At 36.3% G+C, this 18,143-nt stretch overlaps 1 pseudogene; it reads right to left on the bottom strand.

Annotated features, from left to right (window-relative positions):
- Positions 1-10,517: 10,517 nt before the first annotated feature.
- LOC145067586 (DNA mismatch repair protein MLH1-like) lies at positions 10,518-13,389 on the bottom strand (annotated as a pseudogene).
- Between the last annotated feature and the right edge of the window lie 4,754 nt (positions 13,390-18,143).

Here is an 18,143-nt window from a genome sequence, read left to right as displayed (position 1 = left end):
TGGGACAAGGAAAGAAAGGAAATGTTGGCAATGATCTCGAGGGAAGACCCCAAGAGGTTATTATTATTATTATTATTATTATTATTATTATTATTATTTAATAAAAATGCTTTTTGTGGGTTTTGATGAATTAATATTATATATATTTATAGGTGAGGGAGGTTATTGGTACTGAAGATGATAGTGAGGTGAGGAGATATAAGGCAAAAATGGAAGAACGTGCAAGGAGGGAAGAAGACCTCTTCGCCCGTGCTCCTCTTACAAGTAAGGAAAAGAAGAAGCTAAAACAGATGCACAACTTAAGAAATGGGTGAGTTGATGGAGGTGCGCTTTGGTAATTATTGCAGGTGCGAATGCTGGTGCGCTTTTAGTTGATGGACCTGGACAGAAAGCTTTGGAAAATATCAATCTCTTCTCAGTTATCACCATCATCTCTTTTATCTTGTGATCCCTTTTGTCTTCTTATTAGAAGGCTTCAAGCTTACTCCAAAGTACCTGCAGTCTAGTGTGAGTATATAATATAATATATAGACCTCAATTGTCGTATAATATTTTAAACAGTGATATTTATATGAATTTTATGAACAAGGGATTGTTGTAATTTTTTAAATTGTTAGGCAAATCAAGGTGTTAATGTGGGAGAGTTATGTGTGAGGTCTGTTCTAGTTGGTGTATGCTTTCATAGTTATCAACAAGGTGTTAAAGTAAAAGTATGTATGTGGAGTGGAGTGACAGGTATCGTATATGATACTACAAATGGTAAATCTAGTGACACCAGTGTACGTCCTATGTTATCTTCTTCCAGACACTAGTGTCTCCCATCAAGTCACTTGGTAAAATTTATAAATATGGATACTGCTTATAAAGTACAACTTGCATTTGCTACTGGATACTATTTATCTTACCTTCATCATATTTAATTTCAGGAACTGGTTTGGCACTTGCTAGAGTTTTCCTATATTCAAGAGCAAAGAGGATAAAGCCAAACCCAAAACAAAAGGCTGCTTGACTGGTAATTAACAACTTACCTTTCTAGAAACTTTGTGTTTGTTTTATTGTTAAGATTATTTCACCTATTTACCTTTCTGTTTTTTTCCTCATATTTTATTTGTTTTTAGCTAATTAACAACTTACCCTTTATTTAGGAACTTCTTGTTTGTTTTAATGTTCCAATTATTTCAGAAGTCTATATTTGGGTAAGCTAATGAAGTAGAACTGAAGTTCAATAATAAGAGAAACAATGAAGATTTAGATCATTTCATTATAAACCTTAACCAAGAAATCAGAATGATATCACAATAGGTTTGCTATGATTTTAATACATGCAGCTCAAGATGTCATGCAGAGCACCAAACAAGCCTGGTTGCAGGTTTCTTTTTTCTAGAAAGAAGGGTAAAATGTTCACATTCAGATCATTCATACAGTCCCAAAAAGAAACAGTCATTATTAGTTTGTTTATATAGTACTTTTAGGTATGTTTTTTTCTAGTCCAAATAAACAAGAAAGCGTTTGTATGAGACTAAATCACTAAATGACCATTTTACCCTTACATTTCTTTTTTGTAGGATAGAAGCACAGTAGTTTCTTTAAGAAAAAGATTAAAGTTATTCTGCGATTTTCAGGTGAAATTTTACTCTTTACTTTACTTTGTTACTCATAATACCAATATATTAACAATTTGTTTTATATTTATGGAACCAATCACCAGAGGGAATCATGGTTATGAAGCGAAATTTTCGTATTCCATTAGAGGAGGAGCTTAGAAGAATGGTGACACCAGAAAATGTAAGTTTTCACTTTTCTTTAATCTTTATCTTTATATTCTTTTTCTTTTATCTTTTTTTTTGTGTGTGTTAGGTGTGTGCTTTTGAAAGCATGCTAGCTGGAATGTACAAATTGAAACTTCTAGGAATCAGCATGACTCATCCATGTGGTCTCTCCTCTGCAATGAATCAGCTCCCTACTGAAGCAATAGCTTTAGCTGCTGCTTCCCACATCAAAAGAGAATTACAAATAACTCCCTGGAATTTCAGCAACAACTTTGTTGTACAAATCAGGTAAAAAAACCAAAAAGGGACTTAATACTTAACTAGATATTATTTATTGATTTGAAGTCTTAACTGGATACAGATACCTTACTTGTTGTGCCTTTGAAGGGGTATGATTCTCATCACATCACTGAGGAACATCTAGGTGGTAAAATAATATCACGTTCTGTTCTTCTTTGTGCCTTTGAAGGGGTATGATTCTCATCTCATCTTCATCTTTATCTTCGTCTATGAGGGAAAATTTGTAAAAAGTGTTTAATGTTTAATTACAGATACCTTACTTGTTGTGTGCACTTGTGGATGGACATCTTTTGACCTTTTTACTCAACACAAGAACAGGGAAATTAACAGACAGGAAAAAGGTGTCACTTGGGAAAAAATTAAGAATGTTGAAGCTGGTGAGTGAATTTTCTGTAAAAAATCGAAGTATTATATAATACAATTTTATCTAAATTCTTTGAATTATAAGAATAAATAGTAATTAAAAAATTATAATATATGTTTTCACAGGCTGCAAGAGATGTTGGAGCCCTTAGAGAACCTAAGGACAAACTGGAGAAGTGAGTTGAAGAGCTGACATGGAGATTAGACTTTAAATATCTCCCATTTGAGGGTATATTTTTTTTATATTTCTTGTATCTAATTAGTTTGTAAATTTTTGTTACAACTATTGATTTGTTTTATCTTTCCATTGAACGATTATTTGTATGACCTTAAATTTTATACAATGGATTATATTTTTTGTATATGATATTTTATTTTCTATTATGAGATATTAAATTCAAATTTAATTTGAAAATTAGTAAATCTATAAATAATATTTTTTTTAAACATTTAAAATTATGATACGCAAAAATGTATGTCATCTTCATTTATGACATGGCCTTTCTTGACAGGGGATTTCTTGATACGTATTGCGTGTCATTAACACGCGCGTCGTAAGGTTACAACACACGAATGCGTGTCGTCTTCCTTTATGACAGGGCCTTCCTTGATACGCATTGTGTGTCGTAAACGCGCGTCGTAAATGCGCGTCGTCTATAGACGACATGCAAAAGCGCGTCGTCTCTCTTTATGACATGGCCTTCCTTGACGCGCATTTGCACGTCGTCTGAGCCTTTTACGACGCGCAATGAGCGTCGTAAAAGGCTATTTTTCTAGTAGTTAGTCTTAATTTTTCCAATGCTCGAAAGTTCTCATTCATCATACTATACAACTTGCATGATTCCAAGTTTCGGTCCAATTGAAACTTGGGTGATGAGAATCTTTCCTTATTTGGTAAATTTAGACACTACCACAAATGAATGAATCAAATTCATAGTTCCAATATTGCTATAAACATACAAACATCAAGTTTTCATGAATGCCATTGTAAGGAGATAAAAATAAAGTAAAACAAACTTTTATTTATTTTAAAATGCGGAAACAAACTTTTTCCTTACAATGTAACTTGAAATGAAAACTATGTGATTACTTGTTTCCTAGCAATCTATCATAACTCCTAAGAGTAGCTCAAGAATCCAATCTTCAATCAAGCGATAGAAATCCATCTTCACGATCAGATTCAACATACTCTTTCTTTAAGTTTCCTTCACTTTTCCTTTGATTCTTAAACATCAACATGTGACCCAGTCACATCTTGTAATAAGCCTTCACTTTTCCTTTGATTCTTAAACATCAACATGTGACCCAGTCACATCTTGTAATAAGAATCTCAAAATAGAAACTTAACCGAGTTAGATAGTGGACCTTACCTGAAATAGAGTCAAACTTATTGACTTTACTAGCCTTATGATCTTTCAGGTAAAATTGATAGCTTCGCAACCAATGCCCTTTCCTTTTGGAAATAGGACCATATGGACCCTTAGGTAATAGTACATGGGACTATCTCAGACTTAGCCTTTCTCTTTACCATTTGGTCAACCGAGTTGACTATGGCCGATCCCTTTCCATTGAGAAGAGAATGCTTTTCTAGATTTCTTGTGTCACTGTTGTCCCTGTCCATAAAGTTTTGGGAAGTTGATCTCCTAATAAAATTTTCTTTACTAGTACACTAAATCTTTTCTGATTTAGCAGCACAAAGCAAATAGATAAGATCATTAAGGGTCTTGTCATAGTCTGTTTCATAGGAGTCCCAAGGAACTCACTATGTGACTTAGAAAGTGATTGAACCACTAACTTTCTTAAGACTTTGACACCCAACTCTCCCGGCTTGTCAGTATATGACTTCATCTCCAAGATGTGATCAAACCTAGACCTTGCCTTGCCAATAGGGCTTGAGTGACCTTGAACTTGTGGGTTAGGGAGAATAATTGGAGGAGGTGGAGGAAGTTAAGTTCCAAGATATTTGGGAAGATCATAGATGTCTGAACTAGACATATTTTGGGAGATATTCAAGATAGTTGATTTAAAGTCCTTAATATAACACCCAATATGAAATATTAAGGCTAGGACCCAACACACTATTTTATAACTTGGAAGAGGGATGCCGTAATCCAAGCTATAGAATATTTGAAGGTAGGTGAATGATGATTCACCAATTTCCACCATGAAAAACGAAATAATTTATTAGGTTTTAATTGGATTTGAAACTCCTAGATCTTTTGAGATTCATTGAACTTTTCAATGGCATGTTTCAATCTCGAGTGTGCCCTTCAGGTTTTGTGACTAGGATGCCGAGGATCACAAAACAAGGTATGAAGTAACCATGCAAATTACTTGGTACCCTTAAGTGTTTACCCCTCAATCGATGTATCGATTAACCACACACGCTCCATCGATACTATGATAAACATTAAGTTACCCTTTGCTTACCTTGTTAAATACGAGTTAGTGTGCCGGTTAACAACACACGCTCCAGTAACCAACTTAAACAAAGTGCAAAGTGTAATTTCATGGATTAGCACCTTATTCACATTTTCCTAAGTAACTAAGATTGGGTATTTATAAAATGTTTAGTTACTTAGTATTTATCATTAATACTTTTAATGAAGGGAGAATTATAGTCATTGTCCTACCCGTTCGGCTAACGACCCTCCACCGGTCAAGGAAGCAGTGGGTGAGAGTGGACACCCATTAAACTGCCATTTTATAGGCAGTAACCTTATACCCCCCTTATAGACCGGCTTCGTCAATGAGGCCTACTAACGGTAAGACTGACTTTACTCTTATACATATATATATATATATATATATATATATATATATATATATATATATATATATATATTATTAACTTATAATATTATAAAGTATAAGGGTTGAATTTTAACTTTTAAAATTCTAAGGTCTAGTTTGGAATTAAAGTATAAATGGGGGGTAACTTTACAAATTCCAAAACTTGAGGACAAGTTTTGAAACCTTTCAAAACTCTTGGCTTTTTCATAACTTATGAGTTTAATTAAGGTTTAATGAAAAAAAATTCAAGTTCCATAACTTGAGGACAAGTTATGGAAGATATTAAATCATTTAATGATGACATTAAAAAAAGAGACTCTTCTATTTTCATAACCTATGAGAATTAATGACACTTTAAAAAGAAAAACTCTTCACTTTCCATAACTTGAGGACAAGTTATGGAGTTCATAAAAACCATTAAGATCAAATATTCCAATTAACACAATAATCAAATAATTTTTCTATGATCTAGATTAAACTCATAAGTAAAGATAATTCACATCAACAAATTTCAAGAAATTAGATAATCATATAAACTAATACAAATCTTGAAACTTTGACAATTATCCTTTGAAGACTCTTGGACTTCATAACCTAAAGAGTTAATAAATGAGACATTTCACATCCATAAATTATGGAAGTTTCAAAACTATTAAGATCATAACTTTAAAAAAACTTTTGAGTTCCAAAATTTTATGACAAAATTTGTAACTCCTTAAAACCATTTAGATCAAACTTTTAAAACAAATAAAATAATCATATCATTCTATCTTTTAATAAATTGACCTAATTCAACTCTTGTAGTAAAGTGACTCAAATTTTACAAATAATTAGTTTTTCATAAAATCAAGTAATTATCATAAAATTTGACAAACTTCATGTTTTTTTTTCTTTTTTTTTTCCATCAACTTGAAAAAAATACATTTGCATCAAATATAGTAGAAAACAACCCATGGGTCTGATACCACTGTTGGGTTTTGGTATAATACAACATCCTTTGGTGCACATACAAGCCTAAATACCTTGGATCTATGTTTTCACTAATTATACATGCAAATGGTTTCCAAGGCATTAAACCTATAACTAGCATGCATTTGACATAAACCATATAATATACTAGTTAGGGAAACATACCTTTTATGTGGCTTGAAGTCTTGATGTATTTGGCCTTAAGAGCTTAGTACCAATAGTATGAAATGCCTCAAATGGAATCACAACACACCTAGGACAAAGGTGGCTCTTGAGAGAGAATTCCATGCACCAAAACACCTCCATATTTCTCTAAGAAAAGAAGTGGTGATTTTGGCTATGGAGTAACCTATTTATATGTAGGATTCCAAGGGTCATGGGTATAACCCATAATGCATACCCATGGGTTTTATGATCCATGGTTCATGTCGCCCAACTCTTTATGTATCCATACATAAACTTGGTCCAACATGGATCATAAGCCCAACACATATAAATATAACTAATTATCATAATTAGTCCCCATAGGTTTAATTAGACTCTTTTGATCACTAAATTAATTCCAAATTAATTCTTGATCGATACTAATTAAAACATATGATTTCATATTAATATATTATAACTTATAATATATTAATAAACCATAAATGACCTTCCCTCAAAAGTCCATCCTAAAAAATTGTCCTGATGATATACAACCCAAATGGACCATCCTTCTAACTGATGTACAAAATTCCTTCATCCTACTCGCCGAGTTGCATGAACAACTCGTCGAGTTCATCTTCATCCGATGAACACTCTATGCTGAGACTCGTCGAGCTGTATGAACAACTTGTCGAATATGTTCTTGAGGTAAGAAGATTGCCTCGGACTCGTCGAGTCAGGGCATTGACTTGCCGAGTCCCTCCATGGATGGGTCTGGTTTCCGACTCACTGAGTCCACCCACGACTCACAACTCCACTCAGCGAACACGAAAAGGGGAAAACTCGCGGCTCGACTCGCCGATTCCGATGAACGACTCGCCAAGTCGTTCACATGCAATTACTATTTACTCGATTCTACTTGAATCCAGCTCATACCATACATAGATCTGGGCTCTTAGGGTAGGTTTTACACGTAAAGTTTCCAACTTTACGTGTATACATGCATAGGATGGGGATTTAAGGCTTAATAAAGGAGAAAATGGTAGATCTAGGACATTCAAGAACTTTACTCCCATAAAGGCCATGGATCTGAGCTTCTGGAGCTCAACCTTGCCTAGATCTAGAGGTTAATCAGCTCATTACAACCCCGAATCCACAACCAAGCTTGGAAATGGTTCAAGAAGGACTTTAATGGTACCCTAAGGGACTTTAAGCATAAAAATAGAAGGAAACTGATTTATACCACAATGAATCTCTGAAATATCACCAAGATATCTGGCCTCTTTCTTCTCCTTTTGATCTACTCTCCTTCTCTCAAAATTTTCAAGAAATCGCACCAAAACACTTCAATCTCACAAGAAAAGGGGTTAGGTCGATATAAGGAGCTCTGAGGGTGAAGGAGTCGGGATTGGGGCGCATAAGGTTGCTTTAAATAGGGTGAAACCCTTGAAATTAGGGTTTCATCCAGACAGCGGGGACTCGTCGAGTCGCCAACTTAAGCGTGCTCAATATCCCGACTTTACTCGGCGAGTCGGGCCTACAACTCGCCGAGTCCAAGGCTAAAAATGTAACTTACTTAGATAGGTCATACATACCAGGAACTAGGTGCTACAATATACTAAGCTTTTCTCGATGTCGGACGGGGCCCGATGCTAGGCAAGGCACGATGTCGGATTTCGGTATGATGCCGAGTGGAGCCCGATGTCGGGTGGGGCCCATTGAAGCGGGAAAGGCCCATGATATGTTATTATGTGATTATGTGTATGGTATGTGGTAGTTTGGGGAGACTCACTAAGCTTCGTGCTTATAGTTTTCAGTTTTGGTTTCAAGCAGTGACGTAACCATATTGGTACAAGAGTGGGCCTTGGCCCACCTACATAAATTTAAGTTTATATATATATATATATATATATATGTATATATATATATATATATATGTGTGTGTGTGTGTGTGTGTGTATATATATATATATGTGTGTGTGTGTGTGTATATATATATATATATTAAATATAGAAGACTAGGAACCTGAATTGCTACATTAAAAAATTTAAATTCAATATGAAAAGAGTACATTTTGCCGCACATATTATTACATTTTGTTATCATTTGAAGTACTTTTGCTACCGTTCATATTTTGTAAATAATTTTGCATACCCTAAAACAAAATCTTGGCTACGCCATTGGTTTCAGGTACTTCCGGTAGCAAAGGGAAGAGCTCGGGATGACTGCAGCACACACATCATTATGTTTAGCCTGGGATGTTTTACTCTGATATATTGACATGTTTTGAAAACCATATTGTAAACATTTATGATTTGATACTAATTCCATAACTATAATTGGTATGTACTTGACCTAACTCGGCATGGTCTATTTGGGTTGCATGGCATCAGAACATTTGGATAGACCGTTTGTGAGGAGAGAACATTTGTGACATATTAATATGTTATAAGTTCTAATATATTAATATGAAATCATGTTATTTAATTAGTATTAATCAAGAATAAATTTGGACTTAATTTAGTGATCAAAAGAGACTAATTAAATATATGGGGATTGCTTGCGTAAATCATTCATTCTTATATATGTGGGCTTATGATCCATGATTCCTTATGTTGGGTTTAACCCATGTGGTGACCCATGGATACTCCATGGAGGTTAAAACCCATGGAGCATAAGGAATGGGTAAAGTCATGGGTTACATTGTGTAACCCTAATTTGCACACTATATAAGGACCCCCTTTAACTCAAGAAATTGGCACTAGAGATACATATATGAGGGCTAGCCGATTTGAGCATGAGTGTCTTCTTCTCATGGTTATTCCATGTGTTGGTGATGTTGTGTGAACCATTTGAGGTGTCACACTTGGGGCACTAGGCTCTCGAGCTTCATGGAATCAAGCTACATTAACAAGGTATGTATTCTATCTTGTTTTGTTATACTAGTTCTTAAAGATTGTATGCTAGTTAGGGTAATACCTTGGAATATTCATATTTGCATGTATAATAGAGAAAACATAGATCCAAGGTATTTAGGGTTGCATGTACACTTAGGAATGTTAGAATACTCATAACCCAACAGTCGTATCAGAGACTAGGCTTGTTTTCTTGTTATACTTGCAAAATTGGCTGACAAATCGAAGTTAGTTGTTGTCTGCTCAGCAGACTCGCCGAGTCCATGAAGGGACTCGACGTGTCCAAGGCTAAACTCATCCAACTCACCAAGTTGGTTCGTGCACTCGACGAGTTGTGTAACATCCCAAAATTCAAGCCTGAAAATTTCATTTTTGAATTAATATGTTTAATAAACATTTTACCAAAACATTGTCAATAAAACAACACCTTACAAAATCATAATGTTTTGTCTCAAACCATGACATCAAAAGTAATGAAAATCAGAGTACAATCCCAGAAACTCAATGCGGAAACCATGTGTGTGTGTGTGTGATGCGCTGCTATACCGTCGGCTCCTTCCCCTTCGACGAAGAAGTACCTGAAACTAAAACCAAAACCGTAAGCACAAAGCTTAGTGACACTACTAGAAAAACAGCCTTTTACGACACGCAATGCGTGTCGTAAAACGCTCAGACGACACGCAAATGCGTGTCAAGGAAGGCCCTGTCATAACGAGAGACGACACGCTTTTGCGCGTCGTCTATAGATGACGCGCATTTACAACGCGCATTTATGACACGCATTTACGACGCGCAATTATGACACGTAATGCGTATCAAGGAAGGCCCTGTCATAAAGGAAGACGACACGCATTTGCGTGTCGTAACCTTACGACGTGCGTGTTTATGACACGCAATGCGTATCAAGGAAGCCCCTGTCAAGAAAGGCCATGTCATAAATGAAGATGACACACATTTTTGCATATCGTAATTTCAAATGTTTAAGAAAATATTATTTATACATTTACTAATTTTCAAATTAAATTTGCATTTAATGTCTCATAACAAAAAATAAAATACCATATACAAAAAATACAATCCATTGCATAAAATTTAATGTCATACAAATAATCGATCCATGGAAAGATAAAACAAATCAATAAAAGTTTTCTCCCTATACATGATTATCACATACTAAATAACAAACTTTATTTCATATTCATACATATGATTACATTATTCATTAAAAAAATATATATACCTACATCTTCGCCTAAAATGTTATTACATGATGTAAGTTGGCCACTTCAATGATGGATCACCAAGAGGAAGACCAACAACTGCTGTTAAGTTTCACAAATACGATAATATTTAAGAAAACAGAAGGGCAGATTTGTAAATTGTAATTGAACCTTCTCTGTGGATTCAACTTTGTTCTCGGCTCCTAAAGTTTCAATGGCGGTGCCTCTTGTTTGGCGCATGCAAATCTTTATCTGAACTCCACACACCTAACTTTTGAGGATTATTTTCGTTTATAGTGTTCACTCCGTATTCCACATTTATCAAAGGAAATGAGAAAAATATATGAGGAATGAACACTCAAACAACAAAAATAGTCCTCAACAATATAAAACAATCAGATAACAATATATGAGGAATGGAATGGAATAAGAAAGGGAATGGAATTGATGATTACCTGAGATAATTATGTTAATGGTTCAATGACTTTTGGTTGAGCATCACGAGTACAAAAATAAGAATGTTTCTCCAACTAAATGGATCATGTAATAAAACATACCCCTAAGCCAAAAACTAGGCATGTTTTTAAATGACCCAATACTTGATAAGTTACAAGAGATGTTTTTCCAATCACCAAGAAGGTACTGAAGTTTACTGATACTGATATCATGCAAGAAAGAACAATAAACCCCTGCAATTTAAATGAGAATGTTAAAATTAGCTACATACTTTCACTTCTTTCTATTGTTGCATTGAAGTTTCACCTTTTTGCTTATTAAGGAAATAAAAGTAGGATGATGTTATAAACAAATCAATGAAAGTATGTTGATGTTTCATAATGCTAAAACCAAAGGGACCTTAAACTGAAAGACTTACTTGAGCATTAATCTTTCTTTTTAAGTCATCATTCTCGATGCCTTCTGAATCTAGATCTTATTCAGTCAGTGCCAGCATGATTAGTTCTTGCAATGGAGCAAGCTCACTTAATTGTATTGCATTGAAGTAACCAAATCATTGCAAAACCAGTTGATACATGAGCTCTTTGCTACAAAAAAGAAAGAAGAATTTAGTGCCTAACCTATAGAAACTTTGCAAGCTTAACTATACAGATATATGAAGTAGTTAGCAGAAACAGATCAGATATATTACCTCAAATTTACAACATTGGCAAGATATACCAACATACGTGAAGTTCCTTACAGTGTCCAAAAGACCTAACAAAAAGAACCACATCAGACATTAACAACACAAGATTATGCATATATAGTTCATAATGAATGTGGCGATTGAGGATACCAGAGTGATAATCATGTTCAAACTCATCGATAAGTTCCTGAACACTTGTAAGATCAGCAGTTTCCTTGGGATTCCTCCTCTGTCTGATGGAAGGCCTGCAGTAAGTTAATGGAGATGTACATGTATGGTTATAAATCTGAAAATCCAAATATATAAAAAATAATAGTATAAAATCTACTTGGCACTTGGCAGACAACTTTATTTGCAACAAGTAGAGCATGCATGATCAATATCTATGGTCCACCTTCATGAGGAGTGTTACCCATTGTTTATATGGAAATAGAGAGATCCTAAATTCCTACCTCAAAGAGTTCAAGCCATAACTTCTTTCATTGGGTCTAGAAGGCTTCGCTTGCAAATAAGCATGCATCCTCCCAGAAGGATCCTGTGAATCTGTCTGCACCATCTTATTTACAAGTATTTTTTGCGACCCTTTAAAATATATAAAAACAAGTTAGAACATGAAGAGATATATCAAGTGAAAAGTAAAAAGAAGAGCATCACTACACTTGTATAGTTGCATACCAGAAGTCGATGTGTTTACACAGGAAGCTTTGTTTATAGATATTGAACTGGCAGGAGAGCAATCCACTGCCTGTTCAAACACATAAAAGCTTTGTTTATAGATACGTAACGCATACCATTGATGAAGAGAACCATGGTTGTCTTCTTTTGTAGAGTAACTAGAGTCGGATATAAAGCCAACCATTTCAAAAACTGAAGTAGATGGATTAGCATCTGAAGCCTCTATCTTCATCTGACTACGAGCAACTGAGACTCCATACCCAGATCTGATTGCATCCAGCCTTGTAGACATAGCAACTGAGTGAACATCGGCTGCACCAGCTCCATGCTAAGAATCGGATAGTGGATATGTACAAGACATTAAAACCAATATTAAAAAATTTATGCAGTATGCCTCCTAAAATTATGGAACAAAACAATTATTAGTTTCAGATGCAAAACAATTAGTTAAACTACTCACCTTTCTGCAGGAGAAGCTCATGTTTTTATGATGAATGGCAAACCGACAAAGTAGGTCAACAATTTTTGGATAATCATCAGCAGAGTTCTTGAGAGTTTTCCTTCGTGCAATCATGTTATAAAATAAATTCACAATCTGGTAAAGACACACACGTCATCTAATCAAAAGGGGAGTAATGTCACTTAATAACAGAGATTTAGTAAGATCAAAATTCACCTGTAAATGAAGCTCATTACCATGGCATTCTCATTTTTTCGATTACCAATCACAGATGAATGCCAAGACGCGGAAAATGGAATGAAGCCATTAGGAATTTCAGTTGGGTTGCTCTGCATTAGTAGATATAATTGATTAGAAAAAGGAATTGATTAGCAAATGATTAGAAAAAAAGATTGAAATAGATAACTTATTACATGCATTGGTGTTAGGGCTTGTGTTCCCCTTGCTCTTATGCATTTTATACATGATATTCCTCCCAAATCAATACATTCGTGAAGATGCTTTGAAACAACACATCCACATTGAACAGGCTGTGCAATAATTTAAAATAAAAAAAAAGACTTGGTGAGCAGAAAAGATTATAAGTTCTTATGGTAGTACCCGAATCCTGATTTTTCAGTTACTAGCTACTTCCATACCTAATATAGGAGATAATATTGATATTAGAATGTGTTCTAGACAATAAATGCATGTATGAGATAATATTGAGGTCTGTTGTTATCATAACCAATTTGGTGATTTCCAATTTACATACACAAAAATCACTTTCCCTAATTTAGCTCTTTAGTAGGTATGTCGACTGGTTGTGACAACCACCTGTATACCAAAGGAAAGCCCTCAAGTCTCAGCCTTTAGTACTTGTTGTGTTGTAGCCCTTTTGCACCCTTACTTGAGGAGATAAAGACAGGTGAAACATTGAGGATCGGCCATGGAATGCAAGAGGGATGAGGCCATTAGGGCAAAAAGACTCGCTGAGAAGAAATTGGCTGATAAAGATTTTGCTGCTTCCAAGAAATATACAGTAAAGGCCCAAACCCTTTGTCCCGATCTTGATGGCATCTCTCAGATGTCCACCATTGTTGATGTGTATATATCTGCAGAAAACAAGGTAAATGGTGAACTTGATTGGTATGGGATACTCGGTGCACCGTGATAAAAACAAATCGGTTGGTGCAGATGGAGCATTTAAACTTATTTCCGAAGCATGGAGTTTGTTGTATGACAAGTCTAAAAGATCAACCTATAACCAAAGGAGGAAAGTTCCATCAGGTTCCCCTGGTGTTGGTGTAAACAGTTTTGCAAAGCGTGCAGCTTCAAAAGTACAAAAGTCACACAGCTCCACCACTACTTTTTGGATTGTTTGCCATGGATGCAGGATGCAGTATGAATACCTAAAAATATACCTGAATCAAACACTCCTATGTCCTAATTTTCAGGAGCCTTTTTTGGCTACAGAGAGTGCACCACCTGTTACTTTTAAGAAATCGGTTGCACACCAACATCAACAACATCTGGATTCAATTAAGAAATATCATTCATCAAGCAACATAAACACAGATGTGGTATATAAAGAGAGCGTGAATGAGAGATTGAAAAGAGAGCGTGAAGATTTGTCCATGGGAAACCACTCAAAAAATAGAAAAGCAGATGACAGTGACATCAAGTAGCAGCAACCTTCTTCTTTTAACACCCCATATCAAATGTACTCAAGAAATAATACATCTAGGAATGGGGTAAGAACAAATGGTTTTGAGACTGATCTGCCATATAAAATTTGGAATAGAACCAGAGAGTTGACTGTAGTTGAAACTCGAAACATGCTAATGAAGAAAGCCCAAAAGGAGATTCGCAGATGGCTTTGAGAAAATCTAGGTTAAATTTGGAAGAAGGTAAAAAAATCAAAAGCGAACGGCTAGAGCTTAACAAGTTCGTCTCAAAACAAACAAAGACCTACCTGAATAGCTTCCCAAATGGAATAATCGTATGGTCGAATAAGCATGGTACCACGAACAGGGCCGTTCCAGCGAGCTCAGCCTAGGAAATGACATCGAGGTACCATGCATTGAAATCCTGGGAACGAGAGGTTATGTCTTTCTTATACTTTCACAGCTACGCATATCTTCTTCATTTCTGTGCACAAACCTAACAATAATGAAAATATCATATTGTTAATTTCTTTTTAGTTGTAAACCAAAATGGAACTCCAGAGAGAAAACAATATGTAAGACTTACTCAGTCTCTCTCTCTGACTACACATAAATCTATTGAACATCGATGGTCGGCGTGAGCGACGATTGAACATCGATAAAGACTTACATAACAGATGAACCATTGATTAAACCTTTGATAAATACTTGAAGATAAAGACTTATAGTTGTGGCGATTGTTGACGATTGAACATCGATGGTCGGCGTGAGCGGGAGTCGAGCAAAACCAGTGAATCGATTGAACGAGGAGAACAGCTTGAGGGAGGGTTATGTGACACGAACTCGAAACCCTAGTTCAAGCAATAGTCGATTTTGTGGCCCTATGAATGTAAAGTGTTCGATATCTTGTGAGAAATGAAGCAATAGAGATCGATCTATGGAGGATGTGGGTCGTCCTTTGAGGGATTAAAAAAACCCTAGCTTCCAAGACTTTGTGAGGACGAGGTTTTCTAGTTTTTAGATTCCTACAAGGTATTAAGGAGTGGCAGAGAAGTGGATCAGAGAGAAGAGAGAAGGGGAGAGTAGATTGCGAAGATGAAAGATAGAAAGAAGTTAGAAGACGGATTTTCAAAATTTTGGGGATTTTGTTTCCCCCTCTACTAAACGCGCGTTTCATTAAAATTATAAAGCGACAGGTATAGAGAACGCGCCTTTAAAATAAAGCGCCCTCCATGTTTTTAATTTCTTTTCTAGAGACACTAATTCAAGGGCACACAATAATGTGTGACATAAATCCTTAAAATTTTTGAAGAGATGGCACTTTTTTAATGTCACTCTCTTTTGCGTAACATAAATCAACGAGTGTCGTGATTTGCGCATCATAAAAGGGTCTTTTTCTTGTAGTGTGAGTTCCCCCATCATACCACATACCATACAATATCGTCGGTATCTTTCAACCGGTAACCTTCATCGGTATCTTTCAACCGGTAACCAGCATCGGTATCTTTCAACCGGCAACTGCCATCGGTATCTTTCAACTGGTAACTGTCAACGGTATCTTTCAACCAGTAAATGGGAACTATTTCACCCCTACCACTAGCATGCAACAACAGATATAAGCATACAGTCAGGCATATCCGGGTACTGACCTACCCTTATGTCCTAAGGACCACTGTCAGGGAAACTAATCCCTACTACACACATAACATGCCATACAGTTAAATCTCATGACCAAAACACATAACCAAACCAAGATAATTATCACAAAGACAATCATCTTCTAAATACCCCTTTTTGGTGGGCCGGCATTGTGGCCTTAGACCCACCCCTACTGGAAGGTAACTCACCTCAATGTTGTGCAGTGTTTGAATTATCCTCGGCACACAAGTCGACTCCTTTCGACTCCTCGATTCCTACATGACAGTCTTCAAGTCAACACACAGCTCGTGCAACCCTAAACAAGGTTAGTCCAAGTCCAATCATATTCAACTTCAAGTTGACCTGACTCGCCGAGTTGGGCCGTCAACTCGTCAAGTCCCTAACCCTTTAATTGTCCTTATCCATGACTCGACTCGTCGATTTTGGCATCGACTCGACGAGTTCCTCTCTCATATGAACATCGTATGAACCTCATCCGACTCGCCGAGTTGTATGAACACTCGTCGAGTCCACCTTCATCTGAGTAACAAGTCCTGTCCTCGACTCGCCGAGTTGTATGAACAACTCGTCGAGTTCATCTCCGATATTGAGGAGATTGCCTTGAACTCGCTGAGTCTATTCTAGTACTTGTCGAGTCCCATGAACTCCAGGTCTAAAATTACGTCCAATGCGTTGGGTCACTCTTTCTGTCTGGTTACAACCCTTCTAACACTCCACTGAGTTCTTTTGGCATTCAACAGATATGGGACTCAAAACCTTGGACCCGTCGAGTCCCAGGAACGGACTCGCCGAGTCGGTCACGTCCACACTCTAAATCCTCGATTTATGATGTACAACCTTTGATCAAAAGGTAGATCCAGGCTTCTACTATCTATCTAGCACATAAAGTTACACACTTTACGTGCTTGGATGGGACTTTGAGCTCAAAAAAACATAAAACAAGCTCTTATGATACATGGGACCTTTCATGGGTGCAAAAGCAGTCCCCAACTGCCTTGTGACCCCCTTAATGACGTGATTCAGAAGCTCTAACCCCCCAACCATGTTTGCAATCATGGTTGGCCATCAAAAATGGCTTATAAAAGCACTAAATCTCCCCAAAAAGGGATCTAACAAATGAAAGAGTAAGGTTACAGCTTTTTACCTTCAATGAACTATAGAAGGTGCCCAAACTCGGGTTCGCTTGGTCTTTACTTGCTTCCTCAAGCTTTTCTCCTTCCTTCTTAAGACTACAAGTACCAAAATCCACCAATAAGGCTTAGATTGCTTCAATAACGGCTAGGGTTTCAATGAGAGGTGTTATGGGAGCATAAGGGACGTTGTGGCTGTGACATCCCCAAAATCTCGGCCAGAAAAGACCGCTTTTCATTTATGCTTTTAAAATAATTTCAGAGTAAATCCTTTTGATTTGAAAGAGTTGCGAAATTTGTTCCCAAAAACAAAACATGATAAAACAATGTTTACCAAAGCATTTCATAAAAGAAATGTATTTTTCATTATATAATCAAAACTCGGGGTGTCATGTTCCGATACAGACCAATAAGCATAAACGATAACATTACAAGTCATTCAACAAATATATACATATACAGACTTGTAAACAAAACAACTTGATGGTTCCTCCATCTTATGCCCTCGCGCCACTTCCTGTAATACAAATAAAACTGAGTAGGTCAGGCTTGGGAGCCTGGTGAGCATATAGGGTTTTCAACCCACAATAAATAATCATATTTAATTTTCACCAACCAACAATTTCCCAATTACCCATTCCCGTTATTCTCACTTTATGTCCCTAAAACAACTAACATAAGGGACCTAGTCTAAGAATATTTCATCGGGGCGACAACACATGCTTCGGGGGTTCCTCAGCAATATAAGTCAAATAAGGCAACCATGAGGGGGATGGAGTACAGCGAATGAACACCCAAGTTCATTAACACCTACAGGTGGTGAACCTGCTAATGTTTCCACAAGACTATCTAGAAAAGTCCGTGGTCGTCATCTAAACTCCGCTAGATGACTAAATCAAACAACAACGAGGCCTCCCATCTGTTTATTACACACCAACTATCTACCCATGTTCTA

Source organism: Lactuca serriola, chromosome 8, assembly GCF_051521515.1.
Source record: "Lactuca serriola cultivar US96UC23 chromosome 8, Lser_US96UC23_V15, whole genome shotgun sequence".
Taxonomy (NCBI): domain Eukaryota; kingdom Viridiplantae; phylum Streptophyta; class Magnoliopsida; order Asterales; family Asteraceae; genus Lactuca; species Lactuca serriola.
This window is presented reverse-complemented; position numbering and strand designations above follow the sequence as displayed.